The following is a 17,458-nucleotide window of genomic DNA, read 5'->3' on the forward strand; positions in this document are numbered from 1 at the left end:
TTCCTTTTTTGGAACTAAACCACTACCAGCGCAATGTTTTTGCCAGCAGCGTGCTCGATGATGGTATTACACACGCTATTTAAATATGTAGTGGTGGGACATTCACGCACACTATCACGAAAAAACACAACAGTACACACTTTCCGGCATTAAAACAGAATCACGGCACGCTCGTTTGGATGCGTTTCCATCGCAACACATCTCACAAACGTTGCTGCTGGTGCTGTTTTTCTCACTCACGATTCACGAAGGTAGTTGTCATACCTGGTAGGTAAAGGTCTTCCAACTTTATCACACTTGCTGTTTATTCATGGTTGACAGTTTAGTTGTCAAGATTCTGCTCCGCGTTTAACGCTTTTTTTAGTGCTCCGCTTTCACAGAACGATCGAACAATTTCTTTACCCACTGTATGTGTGCGTGTGCACGAGCGCTTACTGAGCGCGACGGATGACTGAAAGTTGCCCTCGATTCTCTTTTATACTTTTTTTTTGTTTTGTTGGTTTACTTTATCTACACAGTATCTGCATCCAAAGGGCCTATCGCCACGCGTTCACTTATCTTCAGCTACCAAAGATAATACTTACTTAAATTCTGCATACATACAAACACACATATACACACAAATTAATTCGATTGATACCCCCTGGGGGGATGTTAATCGCCAGAAGGGGTTTCAACAATGACAGCAGCCACATAAACACTCACACACTCACACTCTCATGCGCACTCTTTCTCTCCTTCTAATCGCTACCGACGACGTGCGCGTTCACTTTCGGGTTGTCTTGCCATTGTTAGTCTTTTAGATAGACCAACACCACCACCACCACCACTTGCCATACATTGGCTCATGCCCCTACCCTGCTAACTCGGGGCTGTTATCAACACCACACTGCACTATCAGCACCACACGCCTGAACCAATCCAATGGGCCGAACAAAACGGGCGATAAAGCTTTGCGTCCCCTTGCCGCTGCTTGTGGCTTGTGGCTTGCCCGGGAGGAGAGCAGACAGCGTAACGCTTCGCTTCGCATTCGCCAGTGGGCCGCTTTCTTCTCCACTTCACGTCACATACACACACGCTCCCGGTGACACTAGACTAGACTCGAGTTCGAGAGCGTGCGCGCGCACAGTAGCAGGCCCTGCTTGCCCCGTCCCTTACCGTGCGGACTGGACGCGGAAAAGCAGGAAAACCGCGCTGCACTCTTTCCCGGGTACACACCAGCGACAGACGAGGAACTAATAAACGATGGTGAGGCCGTGCAGCTGGTACGGAGCGAGCGAAGAGGCGCTCAAGGGAGTCGATGCGTTTCCGTGCTACCGTGTACACGGCGAGACGCTTCACTTGAATGTGTGTAAGTGCAACCAGCAGTACGGTAGAGTGTGCTGTGTTGTTTACCTTTGCGAAAGAGCGAGTCTCTCTTTTTTACTGTGCTAATGTGCTCGCTCTCACTTAAACGCGCTTGTTTTTTTTTTATTTATTTTTTGTGGCAACCAAGCGACTTCTTTTTTTTTCTTTTGCGCTTACTGCCGACAGCACTTGCGCACTATTGGGTTTATGCTGCGGGAGAGCGGGGTGTAACAGGGAGAAACCAAATGGTGGAAGGTGTGGAATGGGCCGCTCTGCTGTGAAGATGTTTAATAAGGGTTATCCTCCTTTTTGTGAGCGGAATGCTCAACGCTAATGAAGGAGTGAAGCAGTTAGCTATTTCGCTTTAGCAGCCTACGATCGACGTGCAGACGAGCGCGTAATGTTTTCTCGCTCTGACACACTGGCTCGCCCATACAAGCCAAATGACAGATGGACCCGTCTGCTGTGATCGAAGCGAATGAACAAAAACGGAAAACCGCTTCCATTGTGAAGGCAGACCAAGCGATATGGGAACTGCTGCTTCCACCGCTTTTGTTGGACAGTGCAGGAACAATGATGGAATAAAATTTGTGCAGGGTTGCTTACCTCGATATCGCTGGTGCTGCGGGAACTACGTGCTGAAACAGCAGTTTTGGTTGCTGATTGGCATCGTTTCGATACCGTTCTCGCCTGGCGTCACGGGTCGCCCGGAGACTCGTGTTGCCGCGTATCGACGTGTATGTAACTGAACTGGCGAATCGGATGTTTATGAAATTGGTCGAATGCTTGGCACTGGCGCTTCTTCTTCTTCTTGCCTGTTCGGTAGCAAACAGCCGACCGCTTTCGTTCGCTTTTACACCGGAAGTGTGAGCAGGATGACGCACGCTATAGCAGTGCTTGTGTCTCGGTTACACTACAGTTGCGGCTATTGCTTCACATCGCCTGCTGCGTCGAAAGACACGTGAATGTGAGTGCGTGTGTAAGCTTCACTGCCTGACAAGGGTACGCTGATGAGCGCTTGCGCCCCTAACGAATGGTATTGGTCGTTTCGAGGTTCTGCTGGGCAAGAAATGGTCATACTCTACCTTTTGGTATTTAGCCTTGCACAATACATCTTCATGCGAACAATACATGGAATTCGTTGAAGTAAGGGAAACCGGGTACGAAAATCGTGCGGTTCGGCAGAGTGAGCGAACAAGCCAGAAGATGTGGGGAATGGTTTTGAAGGCGTGGTCTAATAATTGCTTTCGTATGCAACACAAAAGCATGCCCTTCCACTAGTAACCGTTGCTGATTGCAGGGGAAGTTTACCATATACGCGAAAGATCGTATATAACTGAAAGGTAGAAAGAGAGAAATGATCTTTGTTGGCTATCTCAGCTATGCTAATGTGAATGTTTTTTTATACAATTAACAATGCCCCTCCAATAAAATTAACAAACGTCGTGGGAAATAAGTGTGTTTGTATGTGTGTGTTTTTTTTCCTTTTTTAACACACTTGCACACAAACGTGTTCAATGATTAATTTTAACACCGTGGTCGTTCGTCAGCAATGGAACCGAACGTGATTTTTTCCTTTCGTTGACGTACTTCATCATTCAATATGAAGCTTACGCAATTGAGATCAAGACTAGTTATTAAATCTATCATGCTAAACGTATCAGTTTAACAAATGTAAAAAATGGCCTCCATACAATTATTCTAATACTAGCGTTTGCTGGACACTTAAAGCTAAACTCCAGCTAAACTACAAAAAGTTTTTTTGTGTGTTCGTTTTCCTTACACGATAGCATGCGCCATTGCGCATTCGCTCCGTACGCGCTCTGCACTTCCGACGTATACACATTGCTCGCCCAGGCGTCGTAACACGCGCCGTCAAACGCTACCGATCCCGTGGCAGTTCGCTAAGGAGAGAAGATACTCGTTTTTCGTCTGCTCGCTTGGTACTGCAGCGTACAAAAATGGCACATATGCGCAACTGCACCGACACCGACACACGCGGTGCGCGATCTCGCGAGCACGTTGCCACGTTGTCGAGCGTATCGGGAACGGAGCAGAGCAGACGTGCTGTGAGCGAATCTTTGCAGTGTGTCGACATTTTTAATTTCTTATACCTCTGGCGTGGGCTCGTAAATATCGCACACTTCGCTTCACACTTTGTGCGCTGCGCGAAATGAAATGTTACGAGCGTGTTATTTTTAGCATCTTTCTGCCATGTTTTAAAATTGATTTGCACGAGCGCAGTTTAGCAGTTCAGAGGGCAAGCATATACAAATTATTCCAAGAGAATTTCCTTTTACCATTAAAACGATTGAATACCATTTTTGTATCAAATGCTCGAAAAATATTTGCAAAACATAAAATTACTAAATATCTACCAATCAAATGCCGAAGCACACCTTATTGCCCAATAAAAATTCATATACATTAGTATTTTCGATGTAATAAAGTGTGATTCCAGCAATAGTATAATAGTTGTATGTTATCAAAAAGCACTGAGTACACGTTGATATATTAAAAAATACATAAACGGTTTTTCTTTTTTTGTTATTTTGTGTGCGGTGTTGTTTAGCTGGCTATTAACAGTTGCTTATCATTCGAAAGTTACTTAAATTCTCATTTATGTCAGGCTACTAGCCGTTTTATCATATTAAATATGTAATTCGATAACAGATGACTTTATCTCGTACCCAAAACCATTCATCGTACAGAAAATGTCCTACGAGCTTTCTGTTCTTCCCACCGTTCTCTTCTTCTTCCCCTATGAAACGGATAGCGATGGCGCAAACGTTTACCATTCCCGTTTTCATTCCGTCAGAGCATGGCGCCATTTTTACTTTTTCAGTAGTTATCTCACCGGGCCATAACGGAGAAGTCCGTTTTAAATGGATGATTTTGTTGATTCATACTAGTGGCGAGGGGGTCCCGGAGGAATGCAGATTCTATTCCGGCGAGACCGGACGAGTCCGGGAGAATGCGGTTAATCTCGTACAGGAAAACCCTAAATAAATAAATTAAACAGGGGGTAGTGAAGGGGATTTTCTTGATCAAATTGAAATCAGGACTCGGCTTGACTCTTACGGAATTGCGGAGTCGAACCCGATTTTTTTTTTTTCGTAGTCGAATTAACTTTTTATATCCGGATCCCCACTACTTCACTCCGGATTGCTCATGACTACACCATATGCACGACGGATTATTCAATTACGGCGGTCCTACAATGTCGAGATAAATAACTATATCAACTAGCTAATACGTCACCGCTAACAACACTGTCCACGACGGTTGCCCGTATTTTTGTTTTAAAACTGAGATTGTTTATTAGAACAAAGATCTCGCCGGAAATTTGTGGCGGCGTTTTAGTTTTCGGCCGGTCTCATGGTACAGTCGTCAACTCGCACGACTTAACAACAAGACCGTCATGGGTTCAAGCCCCTAATAGACCGTGCTGCCATACGTAGGACTTTGACTATCCTGCTATGTGGGGGGTAGTCCAAAATCCAATGAAAACCAACCCCACAAATGGTACAGGCTGGCCTTGACCGGCAACGGTTGTTGAGCCTAAAGAAGAAGAAGAATAAATTTAGTTTTATATTCCTATCACCCCGCTTCTAGACGACCAAACCGTCTCTCATCCTGTGAAAGCAGTTTTTTAATATGGCCTGGCGATAACAACTATAAGCCCACCTGTATATTATACCCACTTTGCTTTTTAGCTAAAACATAGACGGTTTGACAGATGGAAAGTGTTGCCGACACAGACGTAAAGACAACGCAAATGCTATGTGATTGTTAATTCCAATAGACACATTAAGATAAACATAAAATGGGACAAATTCCGAACCCATGTCGATTCTGAATCTCAACAGAATTCATACTGATGCTGGAACTGATTCCAATCCCAGAGTCATAAGACTACTCTGGCCATGGAATTGATCCTGGCACTATAACAGTCAGATGCGGATTTTCCCATAAGCGGACTACGCGGCCGCGGGGGGCCCCAGCCTAAAGGAGGCCCCCAGCGAAACCTCCACTTGTTAGTTTCCTGTTATAAGCGATTGATTTTTTCTATGAATGCACATATGGACGGAAAAAGAATATTTCTCAAAGTAGTACATTGTCACAAGTAAGTGTGTAGAATGTGTTGATAACGTTGTTACGAACTTTGGAGATAATTTTTGCAGGCTTTGAAAAATTTGACATACTTTCGCTCTCTTCCATATAAGCAATACAACCTCTCATGGCAATAAAGCATGAAGAAGCTCTTGAGACGTTTAATTTAATGCTTTTAAGAACTTCGTCCACGGTCTCAATAGCAAGGACGGCAAGTCTTAAAATACATAAGTACCGGATAATCATTATCAGACACTTGGATTTCGGGTGATTTTAATATTTCTGTGAAACAGGAAATGACACAAACTTTGTGGAGTGGTTTTTACCTCTCATATACATAATTGAGCAAATAATGAATTGCAAAATCTTCTTTACAAATAAAAAAGTAAAAATGATCAAAATTCGTTTTTTTTGTAAGGGTTTCCAAACATGCCTTTTAGGTGTACTAGACCAATTGCCAGGTTGTTGCAGAGGTCAAATTGGTCATTGGTTGTGCAAACGATTCGCTAGCTTCGGGGCCCCAACGTCCATCCTTCCTGGGGCCCTTGTCGCTATTACTGTGTCCATAGGCATGCATGTAATACATACGGCATACTATAAACTAGCGATCTACGGGGCCCCTTGATCGGCGGGGCCCTAGGCGACCGCCTAGTCCGCCTACCGTTAGATCCGCCACTGCATATACCCACCGCTACTGGAACTGATCCCAAACCAATACTGGTCCTTGAAATAATTAAGATTGCATATGTTTTGTTTTTTTCGTCGGCGGGTTCTGTGGTACTATTGCACCTCGGACGACTTAACAACAAGCCCAAAATAATATATAGTCCAGCATAATATGTTACACCGCAGTGTTATACCGTGGGCAGGGGCGGATTAAACACTACACAAACTAAGCGGCCACGTGGGGCTCCGAGAGCTCAAGGGGCCTCGAAAAAAGAAACCCAGCCCCCACTCACAAGTAAATTTGCGTTTCAATCCTTCTCTAGTTTATAATTACTCATAAAACTTCTCGCTTGACATTTCAGAAAGTCCTATATTCGTGTGACCGCTTAGGGCCTCCACATCTTTTTACAAGGTATTGATTTTTTGGGTTTATATCGGGTTTTTACCATTTTCATTTTTACTCGGAAAAATATTAAGTATTTTCGTTTGAATGGAATTTTTAAAGCATTTTTGTCACTTTAATTACAAATCTTCTCGAAATTTTATATAAAACAAACTGTACGCAATCAAGGCATACAAATAGTCGTTTAGTAAAAAGATGAAATAAATAAATATCATATTTCAAACGGATGATTTAACACCTTTATTTTCCCATCGGCGATCTCGCACAACCAAATCTTGGTTTGTAAACGGTTCGTTCAATGATATCAAAACAAAAATTCTGATTATTAATAAAATTCAAGATCTTCAATCAACAAGGGCAATTACAGGTATTCCCCGATATACGCTGTTAATGCGAACCGGAAGCAATAGCGTTTCTCGAATATTAGCATAAGTCGAATTTCGAGGTTTCAGTCAAATTATAGCTAGTTTTCGTATAATTTTGCTTGAAGTGGTAGGTTTTAGTCACTAAATTAGTTAATTTATCTGATTTCCATTGCAGACTACAATTTCCTACCTTTTAAAATGGTTTTTAAAGTTGGACTTAAAGGAAAATAATTTGCATTTGACGACTGGTGCTGGACAGCTGGACAGTGGTAAATCAGTACCATTTGCTCAAATAACTATCAAATTAAAAAAAAAATACTCGATAATAGCGTGTATCGGGGAATACGTTTAGGTTTTTTTTTCAAATTGAAAACTCTAATATTTATATGAATTCTAACAAAGCTTGTTGTATCAATATGTTGAAACGCGGTTAATCTAACCTTTTTACCAGATACATTTGACATCCCCAATATTAGAACTAATGAAAGGTACCTAGGCAACTAAGATCTGTTATAAATGGACTCGATCTAGTTTATACATAACATGGTAGTAAAAAAGGAATTGACAACTGTTTAAAGATCTTTTAGCGAGTTTGAGTGGATGAACACCAAAACTCTTAACAGTTTATCCACTGATCGAGCTGGAAAATGTAAGTACTTGTCGTGTAAATACGATTTAAACAAGGGCACATATTCCCGTAATGTTTGTATAGATGACGATTCAATAAAATTGATGAAGATAAATACTAAATGCACATTAAATTACTGTTGGAAACTGCTATAAGGTACCAACAGACTATCAGCAGCGGCGATATTGTGTGTGTGCACAAACATAAGAAGGGAGAAAACTTTACAAAATAAGCTAATTGAGATTAAAACACCCAAGAGCAAAGATTAATAGAGGACAAAGGAAAAATATTTGTTAGATGCATTCTCAGTGCTTTCCTAACTGAATGAATTATTCTTTTGTTTTTTAGTTAGAGAGCCAGTTTCTAACAGATACGTTTATACTGGTCTCCTTTACAACGGCCTAGCCGTATTGCTAATGTCATGCAAGGATGCATTTTGCAACGCCTTTTCATAAGTAGAACAGCCTTTTAGATCTGCAATGTCTACCACTTGATTGCAGGACAGATGGTGTAAGCTACTCTGTCCAATTTAATAACACAATTGTCGTGTTCGATTTCACAAAGAATATTCGGCACCGTAATTCCAGACCGTAAAACAAGTTTAAAGCTAAAAAGGTGTAGTATGTGTGTAAATTTGAAGATCAAAAAAGGAATCATATTTTGTAATATTTCAAGTAAAATTTTTAAAATTGTATTGTTTTATCAAATGTAGAATGTTTTCGAAAAGTGAGTAATGCAGACGTTTGACCGATTAAAATTGAATTAGTTAGAAAATATTAAATGTAGAAAATATCATAATTGCCTTAAATAATTCGAAGCAATTAGGTTTATACAGTATGAACTCACTGGTTGAACTTCTATTGACTATTGAATGCGGGCAACTATTGAATGCGGGCTTTTTTGTTGGCATGTTTTTTCATACATTTTTTTTGAAAAGGTCATGAGATTTTTGTAATTTTTTCACTGTTGAACCATACTAACACATGCGTTTCGATGCAATTGCCAGCAAGCTATCGAGCGTTTAACTAAAAATTATGCCAACTAAAAAGCGTTCAACTGTTAAATTCTGGCTGAAATTTTTATAATTCTTTACCATACCTTTCAAAACCATAACCAAAGCGATTGCCATTGAATGAATATAAACTAAGCAAAAAGAGAGTGCGAGTGAATGTCCTAAGCGATCATACGAATGTAATCCTTTCTAAAACGTGGAGCGAGAGTATCAACCGTCTCTTATATTAACACGTTTGATTGCGAAAATAACAACGAGAAATCAGGGACGGATTAAGCACTACGCAAACTATGCCGTCTCAAGGGGGCTCCGAAAAAAGGAACCCACTCAATCCCCGCTCAAGTAAGTTTGCTTTTCAATCTTTCTTTGGTTTAGAATCTCTCTAGAAAACTCCTCGCTCGACACTTCAGAAAGACATAAATTCGTGTGACCGCTTAGAGCTTCAACTCGTGTTAATCCGCCACGGCGAGAAACCCTATTTACTTGTGAAAACTTTGCCCTATGACCAAAAGGACAGTTGGTCCTTTAACGATGCATGAAAATGATGAACTTTAGGTAAAACTATGGTTAGATACTTTAAAATATCGAATATTCTACAGTGCTGCCCTTAGCAAAATACCAAGAGATGCCAAAATTTTGGCTACATATTTTAAAATAGACTATTTACAAACGGAAGTGACCAGTATTAATCAAATGAAGCACAAATGTTTTTAAATGTTCATATTTGATGGTGCTACAGTCACAATTGGTACACTTATCTTACCTTTCAATTCTTTTCATCGATTATTTCAGATTCAATATTTAACAACCTTCCTGTAGTAAACCCATTAATAGACTGAGCCTTCTTTCATGTACAACATCTTTTTGAGACTATGTCTGTGTCTACTAGATTGTTTTCCTCCAAAATTCCAACCACCTTATTTTCTATGCCTGCTATTTTTGTTTGGAGCTCTATTTTTAATTTTTCTTCTACTTCTTCTTCTTCTTCTTCTTCTTCCATTTGGTGTAACGTCCTACGCGGACATACTGGCCTATATAGGCTTTTGAGACTTTGAGACTCAATACCACGCATCCGAATAGTCAGTCCTTGCTACTGGGGGACGGTCCATTCTAGGTTTCAACCCAGTGGCGAGTTTACAGTGTCGGGGGCCCTAAGAAGTTATAAATGTTGTGGCTCTCTGTACAAGATTACCAGGGGGTACCCCACATCCGTCTTGGATTATGTAACATTTCAACTTAAATTTTGTTGCTGGCGGGGGGTGGGGGGGGGGGGTGTTTAGGATTCGTGTAGCACGATACGAACTAACTTAACTAACAGTTCAAAGTTTTCAATATTTGACTTATATGTTAATGCCGGTTTTTGACAAGCCTAGTTTGACCAAGTAGTTGGAATTGCTGAATTAAACAGACAACTTAAAGATTTAACTTTTCCGAAATATTTCTAGGCCTGTCTATTTCACTAATTGGATTGCTTATCAGTGACTTTTCATAACCCATAACAGCATAGTCAAGTCACTTATACGTTTGTGAAAGGAGCACGGTTCATACGAGGCTTGAACCCATGATAGACATGTTGAAAAAACGTACGAATTGATGACGCTACCACGGGACCGACTCATCCTGGTCAAAGCGTTTTTTTTTTATTCAGAAGGAACGGTTCAAAAAGACCTCGCCGAACCATTTGCTAAAGATTAATTTGTTCATTTATTTCACAATTCGTTGAAATTTTATAATTGTTTATGAATGTAAAGCAATGACTCTTTAGTCTAACTATAGTGCTACGATCAGATAACTGTATCCTCATAAGGTGAAGCCTAAGTATATCCCTAAAAACATGTTTAGACATTTTGAAATCGACAAGTTTATACATTTCATTGAAAGTGTGGCCAGATCCAAAGGATCAGATTGACCTAAATGGATAATGGAAAGCTTAGTTTTTTATGGCGCGTTATAATATAATAGTCTAATATTCTAATATAGTATTATATTATAATCGATCAATTATAATAGTGTAGGAGCACCTTTATGATTATTCAATAGCCCTGATGTGAATAGGCATTTTGCTACAATTTTGCGCTTATTGAGAATCTATAATCCTAATATATAATCGCCAGTGATGAAGCCCAACAGCGAACCTTGTTGCTTTACTCGGTAAGAATTCTATTCGGTTATACCAGCGATCGGCGAAAGTACGGATTTGGCATGCGGTTATTTGGTTTCAAGATGGTGTCTCTTAAAAGTTCATATATTTCATATAACTTTCACACATTTTTGCTCTTAGTTAAACAATTTGGCTCTTCACATGAATCTCTACAAACATTCTGAATGTAGAATTTGGCTCTTTTGGTTGCAGAGTTTGTCGACTGCTGGGTTATACCATTATTCAGAACAGGGACTTCACTAATTATGCATTCCCAACCAGATCGCGTAAATGCACAATAAAGGGTTTATATGGTAATTGATTCACGAAACCCTCGATCGGGGTGAAAGGCTAAAAGAGCGTCGAGGTATCAGGTTTCAGTACGTCCCAGGGATGTATCATCCATCGGAATCCAGTGTGGAAGTGTTTATCAGCGTGAAAACAACAGTGTCTGATCATATTGTGCAGAGAATTTCATTAAATCACATATTTAATTCTGTTCGTAGTTCAAAGCAAGATTTTTTATCTTGTTTTTCATTCCGGACAGCCGAAGTAAGTTGTGATTAATATACAAATACGTTTTGAAACAGTGATAATGCCAAGAAAACAACGATATTTGAAGATGTATGTGATAAATGCATTGATGGCCGTAAGGGAAAGATTGCCAATTTGCGTAGCATTTCTTCGGTTCTACTCATCTACGAGTCAAAAGTAAAACAACATCCAACCCCCTTTGTATTTAAGACTGTCGTTCTGTCGGTCTAAGACAGCGGTCGGCAAAGTCCGGCCCGCGGGCCAAATGCGGCCCGCCACAACTTTCAATCCGGCCCGCGAAAGGATTTGACTGATTTTGAAAGATGGGAAGAAACGATTTGTACACAAATTACTGAAGATCTTTTAGTATACTATATTAAACCAGCGTACTTTTTCAAGTTTTAATTAAAGTACTATGGAATGACGGACCGTTCAGTATGTTCGAGCTCGAGGTCAATATCCCCGTAACTTTTGCATGATAATGTAAAAAACTTTAAACTGCATTGCAAAATGATTGCATTGAGTTTTTGCGTAATTGTTTGCCACTGCGAAGCCAGTGAATGCGAATTCTTATTCCTGATCTGTTTATTCATGTTTCCCAGGTACTATATTACTATATTACAGTTTGATGGGTTGCATCGATATCCCGGTCCAGCTAACGCAGTAATGTAGCCCCATATCCCTCTGTCTTCCTTTCAGCTTCTTTTGAAACCTCAAAAATGAACCTGGGCTTTCTTTCGATTATTTGATTGTTGCCTAATAGTGCCAAGATGTTGGCGACCAAAATGCCAAAACGGGTATATACGACGTTCACAAACTTCCGCACGGAGTCCATTTTGGACGCTACGGGGTGCCATTCTTTGATCGCACACGCTTTTGATTCACTTTTTTGGCCATCATGGTTAGAATTCGATTGATAGAGGTGTCAAATTTTGTCTGCTAACTAATGGAATACTACTACTGAAAGTGCAATGAACGTTTTGTTAGTACAGGTTAAGATAAACCCATGAAAAATCGACAATTGTTGTCCATTTTTTAATGCAACCGTTATGTAATATTAACATTATTTTGTGAGTAATATTAACACCACAATAAGAGACTATCGAAATGAAGGTCGTGTACAAAATTTTATGATTTATATTTTTGTATATTAATTATTTTTTAAGTAGGTATTATCAATTTTGAACCATACTTGGATGACACAAGTATAGAAAAACAGCAATAATACCAATCGCATTGCTTGATATAATTAACCAATTATTTTGTTTGTAAAATTATATAATGTAATAATTAAACCACAATAATAGAAAAACCGCATTCTCCTGGCCAGCGGCTTTAGATCATTTACTAAATTTGGCCCTTTGCCTCAAAAGTTTGCCGACCGCTGGTCTAAGAGAACACCAACATACAGAATCAAGCGCCCAGACCTTAAAACAAGTTAAAAACCAAAAAGGTGTAATGTGTGTGTGTGTGCGTTTGATTGCGTTTGATTAGATTTGATAGTGTGTGTGTGTGTGTGTGTGTGTGTGTGTGTAAATTTTAAGATTATGAAAGGAATTTTCAGGCTGTCCAGAATAGGAATCAAATCGTCCGTCATTTGAATCATGAGCTCAAAACTGTCCGGAATATGAATCAAAATATCCTAAATAATGAAAGGCCATTTCCTCAATTGTGCTGGCTTTGAAGATGAAGAATAGTCCTGATGCCGTATGGTTCATTAAGGATCTTTCGTAATATGTTATAAAAACTTGCTTGAAGTTTTTTTTAATGTGGGTTTTAGCACAGTCTACGCGGACCAGGATTGCACCTGTTATAGCTGGCAAAATGATACGTTTGTATAATGCAAGTTTGTTGTCTTGGGAGAGTTTGGATCTTCGGTTTATCAAAGGGTAAAGTCTCGTAACAAAGATGGTGTTTTTGTTTTTAAAATTTTGAACATGGTCACGAAAGAGAAATTTCTGATCAAATGTTAATCCTAAGTAATTTACTGTTTTGGACCATCTAATGAGGGCATCTCCTATTTTTACCATATGCCCTGTTGGTCTAGGTAGTGTAGCCCGCATATTGTGTGAAATAATAATGGCTTGTGTTTTACTTTAGTTCAATTTTATTGTTGACTACTGAACGTATTGGAATATAATGGTTACATTTCTGAGCTCTGTTTTGGAGTTCTGTTATGGTTCTACCTTTGCCTGCAATGGATGTGGATCTTGCATCGCTCTTGTGGTTTCGTATAGTGATTCCTGGTTGTATTAACTGATGAGTTGTAGAATGTCGCGTTTGGAGCCCAAACTGTTAAGCGAAATGATGCGTAGCTCTTAAATCGCATCTTTTAGCCGCCAATATATGATGCTCTCAAAGAGCTCGCCTAACGCTGCCAGCAAACTAACAGGTCTGTAGCTCTCTGATAATGTCGGATCTTTTCCGGGCTTCAAGATGGGTATAACCTTAGCCCATATCCAATAGTCTGGAAAGTAGCCAAGTTACATGCATTTCGTGAATACATTTGGATGCAGTCGTTAATAATGTTGAGAGCAGCAAATCGCTCAGTGTCTTCGGGAATCATAATTAATCTATGTTTCATGAGCAACAGACCGATATCATTTTGTGTCTAACACGAATAACTGAAGACTCATGTTGCTACCTTGAGGCACCCCAGAATGGTTTTTAATCGAATGGTATATGCGAAAAGAAAAGCCATTTCACAATTAATCGAGTAACTCCTAGTTTTTTTTATGTTTTACTTTAAAATATCGTGCGATCAAAGTCAACTTGACCTATGTAGATTAATCTGAAATCTATTTTACTGAGGTTTCATAACCAATTCGTTATTGTAAAATAGTTGTCGGTTTTCGGATAGTTTCACTTTGGCGTCGTAAACCCGCAATTAAGCACTGTCAATTCTATTGAATGTCAAAGCAATTGAACACTGTCAAGATTGAATCTGGCGTACGCGGGATTATCGAGGGCTTTATTGGGTTGGCTGAAATCCAGTTTTTGCTTCGTGGGACATGGGCATAAAGTATAAATTATTGACAGTGTGCATCCGTTTTTGCTTCTAAGCACCTATTTTTGAACATAGAACATAATTTATCAGGAATAGTATTTACAATCTATGTTGCGCTGTTGCAGCTAATCACATTTATTGATGAGTGTAATGTATAGACACATTCGCATCTATATGCATTCACTTTGTTCATACACCATAAATACAGGGTCGGATTAAGTAGTACGCAAAGACAACTTCGCAGTCCTGCTCTGGTTTGGAATTCCTCATACAATTTTTCTTTCGTCTACTATAGTGGCTCAAACTACAAAGAACGAGCGATTCTGTGGTTAGTGTTTGAATGCACTTAATTTATTTAGGTTCTGATTTCTTATAATCTATTAAGTTGCTGACCGTATATAGGTCAGCTTACTGTAACTATGACTAATTTAATAACAAGTTTTTCTTTATACTTGATGCGACATGTACCAAAAATTATTCATACAATTATGATATTTTACTTAATTAAATTCTCCGATTCCGAATCCCAGTCCTACTTTAGTAGTACATAGGAAGTACCTTTCTGTTGCGAGAAATTCATGCAAAACTACTAACGGCCATAATCATATTCATAATCCACGAATAATTAAATGAGCTTTACGTGTTATTTAAATCGATTGATTCTTACCGAAATTGTTTTATCTTTCTCATAATTCCTAATTTCTGCAATTATTAACGATGGGATCTACTCGCCAATCCGCAATTAAGTTTAATACAATCTCACTCTCAACCTCAACAAGCAAAAATACAAGCACAGAATATAATTCACAACTAACATTGTCGATCTAGGCTTGCCTTTACCACAATTGGGGTTTGGATATTCGTGGGTTTTATCGACTACGGGGCCAGTATCGTAAATGGGTCCCCATCGTCGACGGCTTCCCAATCGAGCACGGAGGCCCTCGATGGGACTACTACATCTACTGTAATAAATGCTGGACTCACTATCCACGGGGCCCTTCAATCTACGGCCGCTTAGTCCGTTTGGCATTAAATCAGCCACTGTGGCCATCTATGATTTATTATTTTACTTATTAATATCAGGATATTGGGGGCTTGATTCATATGGAACCCATGTCGGCCATATTGTTGACTGACAGAATGACTATCGATAAAAATAAATATTTGTTTATGTTGTAAAAGATCGCATTGCTAAATAACTCACTCTGTAGGCACCCGAACTATTAACGTAGGAAATTATCTATTTCGCCTATGTATAAAGAATCACTTTGCATTCGACAACTACCACCTATTGCTGCGAACTCGAATCTAAACTAAGCTAGGTGATCGGTCCTGTGGTATAGCAGCCATCATTTCGTACACGACTTCACAACATGCCTTCACGGTTTCAAGCCACGGTTGGATTGTCCCCCATAGCAAGTTTTTTTTATAGAGACTTTGAGTCCTATAAAATTTGGCCTCAATTGGCTCTTTACCACCGGAGCAAGGATTGACACAATCCAACTGCATGGTTGTTCTTGTTTTATTTGGCATAACGTCTTGGGCTCGGGTCAATGAACGTGTTGCGGAAACATTTGTTGAATGGCAACATTTCTGTATTTTTCTGTTTATTTCAAAGATTGTGCACGTATTTGCTCACTGAAACATTTTAAAATTAAGTTGTAATAATTTTCTATCCGTTTTGGTATGCAAACAACTCCGAATATATTCCTGCAACAAATAAACATGAAACCAATCGATTTGTTTCGATCTCCCTTTGTAATGTGTCGTGCGTTCAATGCTATCTGTCGTATAATCGAACCAGGAATGTAACGCACTGAGTTTCTGAATAGTGTTCATCATGCACGCAGCTAGGCTTCTTGTGTTTCTGATTGTCTCTATTTGTATTAGGTTAAGCTTTAGAGTATAATTTCGTTTGAAAGGGCCAACAAGATTCATTAAACTGAATAAATGAAATGAAATGAAATATGAAATATGAACGGTCTATTCTAGGCTTGAACCCACAACGAGCATATTGTTGAGTCATGCGAGTTGACAGCTGTACCATGGGACCGCACCTGCATGGTAGTTGATAAGTTTTGAAAGTGCATTTAGCTGTCCGGCATAACTGCGTAGGTCGTTATTTCAAAAGAGAAGAAGAAGATTAGCAACCACTGTCAAAATTAACGACAATTCTGTCTTAGTAGGTCGTTATAAGTAGTTATTAGTTTTAAGTAAAATAGTTTGTGCTCCTTTAAACTTACATTCTCTTCTTCCCTTTCCCATTCCCTTTTCTTGATTGTTCCCTCAAGAAATACTCGATCGATTTTGCTCAAATTCGAAGCGAAGAATCCTTATGGTATCACAGAACACTGACAAAAAATCATTCTTCCAAGATAGGCGTAAATGATTGCTTACATTCATTGTTCTAACTGAGAGGAAGGGAGGTTTTCTTATTTCTCTGTTGACCTGTTTAATAGTTCAACATGCCGTATTTACACTTTCTTTAGCAATCTCTCAACCTTATCCTCCAGCAACTCAACCTACAACTTTTGTGCAAATAAATATTTTTCTTCTTCTTTGTCACAACGACCTTTGTCGGTCAAGGCCTGTCTGTACCACTAGTGGGCTTGGCTTTCAGTGCATTATTTATTACCATGGCAGGATAGTCAGTCCTACGTATAACGGCACGATACTTTCGGGACTTGAACCCTTGACGGACATGTTGTTAAATCATACGAGTTGACGACTTACCACGAGTACGGCCTTCTTATCGTAATTTGGCGCAAAAACTCTTCCTCATTAAAGACCTACTTACATCATTGACTGGTGTGGCATGGTAACTGATTGGAGAAGAAATGTTTGTGTATCAGGTATATTTTTGTTGTTGTGTAAAAATATCAGCATTTAATATTGGTCCCCAATTTTTCAAAGATATTTATTAAATATTCACGCTTAGTTGCCGGTGTTTAAAAATAGTCGCTTTAGAATAATTATTAAGCGTCTAAATATTATTGTGTTTTTAAATGTTTTTTTTTTGCAATAATTGCAATAGATTTGCAATAGATTTTGCAATAATAATAACATTTAGGGAAAGGTAGGAAAAGAAGAGCACTGCGTGTAAGATGGACACTTCTCATACATACATGATAAAAGTACTTATAGAAAAATTTAACAATGTAGCATCCATACTGAAAATATGGCAAAACATTTGAGAACATTTTTAGCATGATATCTGCAAAATTGGTTAAATACAGAAACAAA

The 17,458-nt window shown here is 39.2% G+C and overlaps 1 protein-coding gene across 2 annotated transcripts in view; it reads left to right on the forward strand.

Annotated features, from left to right (window-relative positions):
* The window catches only part of LOC121590864 (D-2-hydroxyglutarate dehydrogenase, mitochondrial), a 43,115-nt gene that overhangs the window by 11,893 nt on the left and 13,764 nt on the right, over window positions 1-17,458 (forward strand). The window contains exon 1 of one of the 2 annotated variants that reach the window (XM_041910971.1): window positions 6,489-6,538. The exons of the other annotated variant lie outside the window; for it this stretch is intronic. The gene's annotated coding sequence lies outside the window, so the exon portion shown is untranslated. Of the gene's footprint in view, window positions 1-6,488; window positions 6,539-17,458 lie in introns of those variants that run through there. 2 annotated transcript variants of the gene reach the window in all.

Source organism: Anopheles merus, chromosome 2R (assembly GCF_017562075.2).
Source record: "Anopheles merus strain MAF chromosome 2R, AmerM5.1, whole genome shotgun sequence".
NCBI lineage: Eukaryota > Metazoa > Arthropoda > Insecta > Diptera > Culicidae > Anopheles > Anopheles merus.